This window comes from Manis javanica, chromosome 2 (genome assembly GCF_040802235.1).
Source record: "Manis javanica isolate MJ-LG chromosome 2, MJ_LKY, whole genome shotgun sequence".
In the NCBI taxonomy this organism is placed as follows: Eukaryota; Metazoa; Chordata; class Mammalia; order Pholidota; family Manidae; genus Manis; species Manis javanica.
Window position 1 is genome coordinate 41,525,245 of NC_133157.1, and position 12,514 is coordinate 41,537,758.

Below are 12,514 nucleotides of genomic sequence, written 5' to 3' on the forward strand. Positions count from 1 at the left end.
TACTGTGGCTGTCACTGTGCTGTGCACTGTGTATGAATGCCTGGAGGACTTAGACTTGAGGTGTGCTGGACTTCATCTGTGGGCCCCCAGGTGGAGGGCTGTGGGGAGGAAGCCAGAACCAGCTAGAATGTTGGTTTGCTACGGTATTTGTAAAGATAGAATTTGGCTTAAAAATGTGGCTTTTATTGTGGTAGCTTGACAATGACAGCTAGAATCTAAGGCACATAGCAGTCTCAGCCAGGGTCCAAATGTGCATCCTAGAACAGATCTAGTGTGTGACATGAAGCCTATCAGAACTTCAGGGGTTATCACTTTGCTATTTATTTAGCCTTTAATTGTACTAATCCGCAGTGTGGGTGTGGGTGGGTGTGAACATTTTCCGTAGATGATTTACTCATCTAGCAGGCTTTTATTCAGTGATTCATGAATTAGACAGCACCAGTCTAGTGGACAGAAAGAATGTCTGAGTTGCTTTACAAGGTAAGAGATATCATAGACCAAAGTGAGAAGGAACAAGAAAGCAGACTAGGCATCCACTGCATGATGAGAGCAGAGCTGCCCTCTGTATGAAGCTGAGGGACGCCCGGAGCCAGACCAAGAGCTGAGCAGACAGGTGCTGGTTGTTGGCACAGGACTCTCTCCTAGGAGAGCCAACACAGAAACTCAGTCAGTTCTAGTTGGCTGATGTGGGGCCTAGTCTAGACATTTCAACTATATATATAAACGGTTGGGAATGCTGCAACTGAAGGGTTCCTTCCACTAGTGTTGAGGTCTTATCCTTGCCAGCAATGAAGGAAACTGGGACACGTTGAAGGCTAACAGCTTTGTCTGTGTCCTGGGTCCCATGCCCCTGGTCTGGAAACATGAACAATGAGATGCTATTTCAGATGCTGTGGTCTTGGGTACTGAGGCAGGGCCCCCAGTCGTCTGGGCTCAGAGTTGTGGGCAAAGGCATGGGAGTGAGTGGGGGGAGGGGCGGAGACATATGTTGGCTACTCTTGGCACATCCCTGTGTCTGAGTGCTGAGCACTGTAGATAGGAGTCTAGTCCATGGGTATTTGATGAAAAGACAGATAAGACTGAATGGAGAATGGAAGAATCTTACTGTAATTGACAGGTAACCTTTCAAACATGGGAAATCCAAAAGAAAAATGATTTGGCAATAGCAAACATTCTTTCCATTATCTTACCATCTTTTTAATTAAGTTACTCTTCTTCCATTGGTTGTCAATTAATGTATCTTGCCACCATTTTCTTCCTTAGCTCACATCCATTATATCAAATTTTGTGAAAATAATTCTGGTTCTCAGGAGATATTTCACATTAATTATAAATTATCGATAACATTTGGCCATTTGGCTTCTTCGCTCCCTGTTCAAACCACATTTGATGAGTGTCTACCATGTGCCGTGGTCTTATTTCTGCTTTGAAGTGCTTCTTTCTTTCTTAAGAAGAAATGTTTATAAAAATGATTAGAACAAAATGTTTTGAAAGTACCTTGTTTTCTCACTATGCAGTTAGTTAATCCTTGTTGTAATAATACTACATAACAAACAACCCACACAAAGTGGCTTAAAGTATCCACTCACTATTATTTGGTAGGACTCTCTGGTTCAGCTGGGCCATGCCAATGATCTGACTGGGACTTGGTTAATCTCAGTTTATGTCAGCCAGGGCCTCATGCATCTGTAGTCAGCTGGCAGATGGACTCAGAGCTAAGGGGTCTGGGATGGCCTCAACTTGGATGACTTGGCCTTCCTGCACCTGTTCTCTTATTCTTCAGAAGGCTAACCTACCCTTGTCCTTATGCAGAGGTACAGGAGAGAACAAAGATGACATAAGGCTATGTGAGGCCTGGGCTTGAAACTGGCATCTTATCACTTCATCATATCTTCTAAAGCAAGTCACAAGGCCAGCCTCAAACCACAGGCTGGGAATATAGACTCTTTTAATGGAAGGAACTTCAAAGTCATATTGCAAGTTGCAAGTAGAAAGAATTGGAGCCATTGCTGCAGTCAGTCTGGCACACCTGCAATGACTGAAGGATACTTCAGTGAGATTAGAACCCTTAGGTAGATGATATGAAAACTGAACAAAATCTCACAAGTATGTGGACTTGATAGAGTCACAATTTTGTTGGAGCTCAGGATTTTGTTCTCCCAGTCATTCAGGGTTTGCTGCATTGTGCATGATACAATGTGGGCTGTTTGTTGCTTGAAAAAATAACCGTCAAGCTCACTCTTTCTGTGTATAAATTCAGAACTCTCAACTTAGAGATAAAGTACATCTGAACTACCTTTCAAACTTCTTTACCTCTTACTAGGCAGGAGAAATGAGAATGAGACCTCATGAAGCTCAGCTTGCACATATTGGAATGTCCATAAATGTAGTCTTTGCTCCACATGAGGAAACATAATGGAGGTATTCAGAAAGGAAAGACTGCATTTTAAAGTTGTTATATTGGCTGCCTACCATGTGAAGACTGCATCTCAAGACTCACGGCTCTGAGTGGAGAGCGATGGAATGCCGGTTTCTTCTTTCTAGTTTCTGAGTTTCATTCTCTTTTCTCAAGTCTGAACCAGCACCAAATTTTCATTCTGAAAACAGTGCATTTTTTCTGGCTCAGGGACACCTGTGCACATGCACAGATTTATTATTAAAAATACTTATTTTCAGATAAAGTAACACATGCTTGTAGTATGATACAAAAAAGGTTTTCAGTGAAAAGTTTCCCTCACAGTGCTATCCTCCAGCTCCTTGTCCAGATGTAAGTGGGATATATTCCTCCAGAGTTGTCCTAGGTATGTGTAAACAGATGCAAATATTCTTAATACAGCTGTTTATATCTCTTGTTTTAATATAAATGTGAAATACTACACATATACATTGTTCTTTACTTATTTAATAATTTACCTCAGAGACTTCCTCATCTCAGTAAATAGAGCTGCCCCATTTAACTTTCAAACAAACACATACCATTTTTCAAGTACCCTACTGCCCAGTTAAATACTTCTCAGGTGACCCTTATTTTGTCTCTCCTTGTCTATTGGCCACATGCTATTTTTGGTACTTCCTTTTCGATATTGGGAACTTTATCCCAGATGGGCGCTGCTATCTTGATCATTCTCATTAACAAGGTATCCATCCTTCCTGTGTCCCATTTGCTGGGACAACTGGAAAGTTAGCCATGGCACAGGGCTATCCTGCCTCAGCTTTACCAATGAGGTCTGAAATTGACCAACACCAGTTCCAATAATCAGGGGTCAGTTACCTTGGACAATCTTGCTTCACAGTTTCTGACCCAATGGTATTTTTTTGTTGCTTTTTTTGATATATCAGAAATGCATTTTATCAACACATTTGATACCTAACTAATCTTACTCTGCTGGCTTATTCAGGCTAAAGGGAGACTGACAGCTTTCATGCCTCAGTGATCCTCAGAAAAGACAGTAAGATCTAAGACCTGTTAGCAGCTGATATGTGAAAGCCATACCTTGTCCATTCGTGTGTACTCCAAAGGTTCTGAAAGTGTTTGGAATGAATGGGTCAGTTAGAAAGGTAGCCTTGTCCTCGTATTATTCCCATGGTCCGGGAGTCGCAAATTAAAGAAGACTTTACAGGATATGACTTTCATAGCTCAATGCAATCAAATGATGTTTGGTAGTGATTTTATACTGCAGAATACAGTAGACTGTTGAACTGTTAAACACACTATAATTCTGAGCATGAACTTCAGGGGCAGCTAGACTCTGTGAACTTAGGCAAGTTATTTGACTTCTCCATCTGAGTCCTCATTAGTAAAACAAAAGTTATAATACTTCATAGCTCAAGGGCTGTTTTGAAGTTTAAATTAGATATTATGTGTAAAAGACTCACAGAATGTCTGATTACAGCAGTCAGTAGTCACTGCAACGTTGCACCATAGGTCAGTGAGCCAGCTCCTGCAAAAGGTCCTCTCATACCTTCATTCCCCAGGGGCCCTCAGCTATTTTAAATCCAGACCAAGTTCTGGCTTTTTTATTCATGGGGAGTTATTTATATCGACTCTCCGACCCATGGACATCAGCAAAGCCCAGTAGTGCTAGACGAAACATCTATGCACAAGGCAATGTCTTTGGTATTATACAGCTAAGGAGAGGAGTTTTGCTTCTCCTTTGAAATGTAAAGCCACACACTATAAATGAGTGGCACTGGGCAGCAGAGGTATGGGAGTCACCTGCTGTGTAGCAGTGGGCACCGTAAGCCTTAGTTCCCTCGTGTGTTAACTGGGAGTAAGAACACTTACCTCACAGGTTTTTATCAAAATACCTTGACTGGTTTAGAGAACTAAAGATAATATTGAGAAGTACCTGGCACATTCTATATGCCTGTTAATTGACCATTTTCTTCCTCACTTCAGCACATGTGATTGATATCTACTGAGTCATGTTTCTGGAATGGAGTTATATCCTGTTTTGTTACATTTTCCTTCTATCCTCCTCTCTTGAGTTGTCACATGAGGGCTCAGCACTTGAAGGTATAAAACAGATGCCGAGTGGACGGTTAAAAAATAACAAAGAGTTTAATTACAATTACTCTGGTACCAACAAAGTTTGTCTCTTTTAGAAAAATGTAATACCCTAAACCAGACTATAATGAATTCTTTAAGACAGGGTGGTGAGGGCCAATGGTGTGGCTACTTTCTTTCCTACCCTTGCTTTTCAGAATGTATCAATTCTCTTTTAGTAACTATTTCATCAGAGTAAACTCTAAGGTTTAAGATGGTCTCAGCAGGTATGCATAATATACAGTAAAATGACAACATAATCATTTGTTAAAAAATGGATCCTAACCTTGTTGTGACATGCAATGTACAATTATTATGACTTTTCCAACATGTGTGTTATAACTGTTCTTTCTTCCTCCCTCACGTTGACTTATGCTAGGTCAGTTGCAGGTTTTGCTGTTTTGGTAGTTAACATTTCTCAAGAAAAAGTGGTCACTATTGATTACTGACTATATTTGATGTCTTTCTCAAGGTTACAGATTCATTAGATTCAGTATGTTCTCACAGTGACATCAGTAACCAAAGTTAAAAAAGAAGAGGAAAACACCTCAAACTGATTAAATATTTCATGCCAGGCATTGTGTGTGGCATTTCCCATGTGGTATTTTATTTAATCATCTTAGTACCAACTGTAATCTATAACTATAAAGAGAAGAGGATTCCAGGGAATATAATTCCTGGCTTTCCTTTTGAGATGCAATGGAAATTTTAGAATGGGGTGGCATTTATGCCAATTCAGTAACAAACAGTCCATGATAGTCAACCTATTATGAGGAGGAAGTTAACACCTTTTCTTAAAATCTGACCACTCTGAAAAAGAGTCTTCTCATCATTGGAACAAAACCATCATACGGAAGTAGGTTCTAACCATCACACAGTGAGTCGGCCATATGAGAACACTGATCATTCCTGGGATCAACCAGACCTGGTTTACAGAGTCACAAAGGGCTGAGGCCAAGGCCAAGGATTACAGAGTCCACGGGTCTCTCCTGGGGCTTCCTGCTTGCAGGATGTCCTTGTGCTTACTCAAAGCATGATGTGTTTTGGACTCGTGTTTATAGACACGATGCTTAGCAAAGTATGTGGGTCTCAAAGTATAATCCCTACTCTTGAAGACAGGCACTGAAATCTGGGAGGTGCTTCCATCTTAGTGGGGAAGCAGACTAGGAAGGAAAGAGTTGTAATGTCCTGGATCAATACTCTTCCTACAAATCAGTATTAAGCACCTGGTGCTATGGGAGCGCCAAAGTATACCTGGAGGTGGGGACAATAAGTGACAGGTATAAATCATTACGGTAATGTCAGAGGAAACAGAACCCACTAATTCAGGCCTTAGAAGGCTGCATAATTGCTACAAGGCCATCTAGAATTTCAGCTCTGATTTCCATAACCAAGGATGAGATGACAGGACAATATAGGCAGAGAGGGAACTATGAGTCCAAAAAATCCAGAGTGAGAGGAAGATATCCAGAGAAAGGATGAGAGAACATATTCTACCTTTAAGGGGGGACTCCCCATTGTGAAGAGTAGAAAGAATTTAAATAATAAAACTAAGATTAGAGAAACTAAATAATAGAGGCTTTGAAAGTCCTGCTTAAGGTTTTCAAAAGCTCTATTATTTGCCCATTTATCTGCTGCTGTTTTCAAAATGTTTCCTTGCAAAGCCCTACCTAAGTGTTATGCCCACGTTTTATAGCTAGACTAGGCCATACTCACAGCTTTGTAAGAAACAGTTTTATTAAGATGGGATTCATTTCCATGCTAAATAGCACCAGAGGTTTGACTCTAAATCAGGCAGTCAGCAGCAAGATTTTTAAAAATCTGACCCTTTGTAATCATATTGAGGGTTTTGTGCTGAGTTTGAGTAGTCTGGTTATCTTACTTGTGCTGAGATGAGTGAGGTCTTTCAAAACCAGCAATTGGAGGTGATAGTCCCAAAGTTCCATCTGTCTTAATAACATTTCAGAGGGTGTCTCCTATTTTATTCACCTTTGATGTGCTTCAAAAACCAAGGTGACATAGAAGCACCCCCACCCACTTCTGACAGGAAGGCAAACCTCAAGAAAATGAAATCATTAAATCAGTAGTTGAGAGCGTGAAAGCATGTGTCAAGCATAAAGATCAGATCTAATTAAGAAGGTTTCTATGATCAAGAAGTCCAATGTGTAATCAGAAAGCACTACCTTAATTGATACTTGACTCCTGCCAAATCCTATTTGCATGGAAATAATTAAGACATTCCCTTAGTGTTTTCACTGTATATTGATTCTGCATCATTGTACATATTTGCATTAGCTACTTTTGTATGACATATGAGAAAGCACACTGTAGTATAAAAAGAATTCAAAGAACATCTCTTCTGCATTATATGGTCAGGCCATTTTCATGCATTACTTCATTTAACCCTTACAATACCTTTAAAATATAGAGACTGCATTTCTCATCGGGAGAAACCCGATGTCCAGCTCCATCAAGTAACTCACCCCAGCCCACACAGCAAGTAGCAGACCTGAGATTCAAAACAGGTTTCTCCATCTGTATTGCCCATTCTCTATCCAGAATCCCACAAAACCCTGAGTTTTGTATTTGAAGTTACCATGAATTGTAATTGAATAAAAATCTCTTCCTTCTTTTTAAATTCTGGTTGTTACAATTGGGCCCAAATCAACATTTTTATTGTATACCAGAATAAGAGCCCCAAGTAACTATGAAATTCAGGCAACTGTTTTTCCTCTCACTTCCTTTCTGCGGATATTGCAATGCCTCATCCTAAGAGGTGATTTGTTCTAAGCCATTTTGTGTATTAGCCAGATGTAAATAAAATGCCAATGTCAAAATATTTTCTTTACATGGGCATAGAAGCCACAGGGCATAAATCTGCAAAGAAGTAAAAAGCTAACCTTTTCAAAGAATATGGCTTCTCTCTCACGTACCAACTTTACATCTCCCTGTATGGCCCCGGAAGATGATTGGTTAGCCAGAGACGGGTAAGATTCCTCAAGGGAGGAACAACCTAAGACAGGCACAGTCGCAGGGGGGCCATCAGGTGAGAAATTGGATTGGGGATCAACAGTGGTGAGGCTTAGAACCTCACACACCCCCTGTTTTGAGAGAAATCTTCTGCATCCGTGGATGTTTTAAGGCCCTTGTCTAGCTTGGATTAACACTTAGTCTACAGGCACACACCTGATCATCTACATTTGCTCTCTTACAACACTAAACTATGTTTTCTGCCTTTATCTTGCATCTACCTACCACTTCAGCATTTTATTAAAAATAAAAATAATAATAATAATAAAGGGAAAAATGTGGGATCCACATATAAATCAAGTATAAAACTCAAATGAATATTCATATTTGACCTGATTGTTTATAATTCATAATGCATGATCAAAACCAAAAATTTCTGTGATGAATGCCCTTGTATGTTCACCATGTAAGAACTTATTCACTATGTAAGAATTCGTTCACCATGTAAGAACTTGTTCGTTATGCTTCAGAAGATTGGAGACTGACAAGAATTAGGCTTGAGATGGATTAATGATTGTGCATTGAGCATTGACCCCCCCCATACAGAATTTTATTGTTGTTAACAACCATTTGATCAATAAATGCAAGAGACGCCCTCTCAAAAAAAAAAATCTAGATAAAAAAAAAAATTTTTTTTCTTTACAGTAGTGAATCTCAACCAGAGGTGATTCGCCTCTCCTGCCCTGTGAGGACAGTTGCCAGTGTCTGGAGATGTTTTTGGTTGTCACAGCTGGAAAGGTGTTATTACACCTGGTGGGCAGAGACCAAGGATGCCACCACACATCCTGCAATGCCTAGAACAGCCCCTACAACCACGAATTATCCAGCCCAGAATATCAGTAGTGTTATGACTGAAAAAACCCACATTATAGGATTATTCTCAATTACTGAATCCTCCAGGAAGGTAATTCTGGACTCAAATTAATGAGTACCATTGGTCTGTTTGTCTGCCCCCCCTCCCTTGCTACATATAATCTATCCTACTTGCTCTCATCCAACCACAGACTCGTTTTCCATTTCAGAGGCCCAAAGTTGTTCACATGGCCTCTTCTCATTCTAGCTGAGAGTATCTGTTCCCAATTGTTTCTTTCAACTAATTAGTGATTTCAACTTTTGTTAAAATTTTAAGTGCCCACACCTTAAACCTGTTTTCCCACATTCCAGAATCCATGTATTCAACAAATATTGTTTGTTGCCTACTATGTGCTATGCTCTGCTCTAAGCTGTAGGGCTGCAGTGCTAACAGTTACAGATAGGATCCCATTACTTCATATACTTTGGTGAAGGAGAGACAGGTAATAAAGAAAGAAATGAGGTTATTGTCATATAGTGCTGCTTCTTTGAAGACAGGCAAATAGGATGTTCTGGTAGGAACTGGGAGAGGTGGAAGAAGTTTTCATTGAGGAGGTAATATTTAAACTAAGATAAAAATGACAAGAAGAAAATCTGGTGAAGAATTCCAGACTAAGGGGCCAGAAAAACTCACAGCCTCTAGAGCCAGAATAAGTTGAGAATGTTCAAAAGCAAACAAATGTGGTTTGATTCTAGTGAGTGAGAAAGGAGAAGGGGCCAGATGACATAGAGGCTCCTATAACATGGTAGAGATTCAGGGATTCTCTTTATTGGAATGAAAAGCCACTATAGGATATTAAGCGGAGAGATAAGAAAATATGATATGTGTTTTGAAAGATAACTTTGGCTACTATTTGGAGAATGCCCTGTGGGAGGCACAGGTGGAATTGGGGAGTCACAAAGAAGGTTTTGGAAATACTGGGAGATGTTGTGGGCTTAGACTATGGCGTAGCAATGGAGGAGGACAGGATTGGTTGCCATCAGGAGGTATTTCAGAAATAGAGTTAACAGGCTGGATGATGAGTAGGGCATAAGGGGAAGACATAGTGCTACTTGGATTTTTGACTTGAGAAACTGGATGGAAATTGATGTTATTTGCTGAAAGGTAGCACACTGACAAGTGAATAGATTAGAAGAGAAGAGCACGTGGTCTCTTTTGGAGCTGCATTATGTTTAATATGATATTCAAGTGAAGATGTTAAGGAGTTAGGATATGCAAATCAGGAGATCAGTGAGGAGATCAGAGATGGAAATGGAAATGTGGCATCATAATGCAAATTGTATTTTTAAAACCTTGGACCTGAACAAGATCACCGGAGGAGAATTTATTTATAGAGAAAAGAAAGGGACTTATGAAAGAACTTGGGGCAATCCAGCCTCCAGGAGTTCACATCTATTTGTTATGCTTTAAGTTTTAAAAAATAGATGTTTTCAACTACCACTTAACTATAACATATATAACAGATAAGATTACAAACAAATCATTCTCTAGACGTGAGGCTTAATCATCAAATCAGACCTTTTCTGTTCCTTCAAAGGAGCAGTAAGATATATTCATTCTGATAAAAGAAGTGGCTGAAACTTGAACATGAGTTTATCATCAGATTGAGAATCCCTTCTTTCTCAATTTTTTTTCTTCTTTCTTTTTCATGTTTTTTCTTCTTTTCTTTTGGCAACTGTATCAAAGAACAAAAGAAAGCCTTTTAAAAATCTCTGGGCAACATTGGAGGGAGTTTTAGTTATTAAGTTCTGCAGCTCTTTTACTAAATTTAGCTAGTATTTTAATGAAAATATTCTTTTATGGTGGTGATTAAATAGCACACTTATGTCATGATTGTTTCATAGTCTAAGAGTTCTTGATTTCTTTGTGAAATATATAAAGTAATGGCTTTGATCCATTTAATTAGATAGGAACATGGGTCCTAAGAACATGAAAGACCTTAATAAGTATTTTTGAGTGAATGAATGAGTCCATGAGTGATAAATAAGCTAATAAAATGTCCAAATATGTAACATATTTATACAGATTAATAAGCTGTCCAACTCCTCTCACTTATAGGATAGTATATAAAATGTGAACACACTTTATAAGGCTCACTTGAGTAGATGAAAATATATTTCATGGATGACTTTTTTGGAAATGAATTAATCATACTCAATGCACTGCATCTTTTATTTCAGCTTACTCAACTCATTCCCTGTCAGACATTTTTGAGATGTTAAGTTAAGCTGAATACTCACTCATTTACTCTACAAACAAGTAATAAGTGTACACTATTTAGTGGGAATACATCTTGGTGCTCCATTGACTGTTAAAGTTCTTGTGGTTTAAGATTTTTTTCTGCTCATATGTCTATACTGTCAGTGTTTTTGATTGAGAGTCACTTACTATAGTTATATATGAGATAGAAACCTATGAGCTGTAACTTTATTCAGTCATGTAAAAAATGTTAGTGAAAATTATCTGTATTTGCTAATGTCACTACCTTATTCCAGTGTCTTTTGTTGAAGACCAGAACAAATCATGAAAGAGCAGGTTTCAGAATTTCAAGAATGAGCTCCTTGGTTTAGCCATTAGAGCAGCCAGAGGAGAAAGATGGCTCACTTACAAAGCATCAACAGTGAGTTGGTGCAGGTAACTTTTCAACAGTCCTTGTGGAATCCAAAAGACGACTGTGGAATTAATCTTTAGTGTGCTACAAAAGATAGCCATCATTGTAAAATTTTAAATGCAGTGGAACTGTTCTCAAGAACCAGGATGAAATAAATTCAATCACAGAAAATTTTAAAAACTGAAGTTTGCCAACAAAGGACCTCTAAAGAATACATCTCAGAAAGAAATAACTAATACCAGAGGAAAATCCGAGATGAGAAAAGGAAAGTGAACAAAGAAAATGACATATATGTTGGTAAACTTCAGCCAATATCCTTTGAAAAAAGAAACATAATGTATGATTTGCAGTACTGAAAATGAGAAAAAGAAGAAAAAGAAAAAACTTGAGGTAAATTATTGAAAAGCTATATTATAAGGTAAGCCAAGAGGAGATCAGAATTAAAATACTCTAAAATCTTTTTGCTGTTTTAGAGGAGGTTAAAGATGCTGACTAACTTAAGGCTTCATTAAGTACATGGTTCACACTCATGGTATCAACAGGATGGATTTAGTATATATAAATATCAACATGGTAGAGTGGAAAAAATGGAAAGAGAAAAATACTATCCAATGCATTTCCAATTAAAATCCTAATATAATTGTAAAATGTATACAGGAAAGCAAAGGGTCAGGGAAAGCAAATTATTGAAGAAAATGGGGGGTTAGTTATAGTAACAGATATCAATAATTGATGAAAAAAGAATAGTAACTAAGACATGACATACTGATGAAGGAATAGAAAAACAGACCATAGAACAATATGGCAGACATACTGCCAATCACTGGAGGAAGATGAGCCATGCAGGCGATATTACTGGAATAATTGTTAATGTGAATTAAAAAAAACCTGAAAGTTTCCCTCAAACCAACACATGACACAAAAATCATAAAGGAAAAACTAACAAATTTGACTACCTTAAAATGTACACTATTAATCAAAATATATTTTTTAAATGAGAAGTATAGCCACAGAATGGCAGAAGATATTTACAATGTATAAAACCAAAAGGAATTTGAATCCATATCTAATGAATTTCCTCAGTAAGAAAAAGAAAAACTACTTAAAGAAAAAAAGGCAAAAGAATAAACAGGCATTTCACAGAAAAAAAAACACTTCAACACTCTAATAAATTCATGAAAAATAATCTTATTTTCAATCAAGGCAATTCAAATTAATAGCACAAGATGACATTATACCTACCAACTGGAAAATTTTTAAAGTAGGATAATAAGTCTTAGTGAGGCTTTGGAGAAAGGACAACTTTCACTTTCCCTGTATGTGTAAATTATACAGTGGGGTTGCTGACATGTACATTTAATGACTATAGTTTTCTTCCTATACATATAAGCTAGGAAAAGTTTCACATATGTACAACAGAATAAATTTACAACATTGGCCATAATAATAAAAACTAGAAATAACACAAATATCC

At 38.1% G+C, this 12,514-nt stretch overlaps 1 protein-coding gene across 3 annotated transcripts in view; it reads left to right on the forward strand.

Annotated features, from left to right (window-relative positions):
- The window catches only part of LINGO2 (leucine rich repeat and Ig domain containing 2), a 1,188,155-nt gene that overhangs the window by 1,060,858 nt on the left and 114,783 nt on the right, over nucleotides 1-12,514 (forward strand). The gene's annotated exons all lie outside the window — the stretch shown is intronic.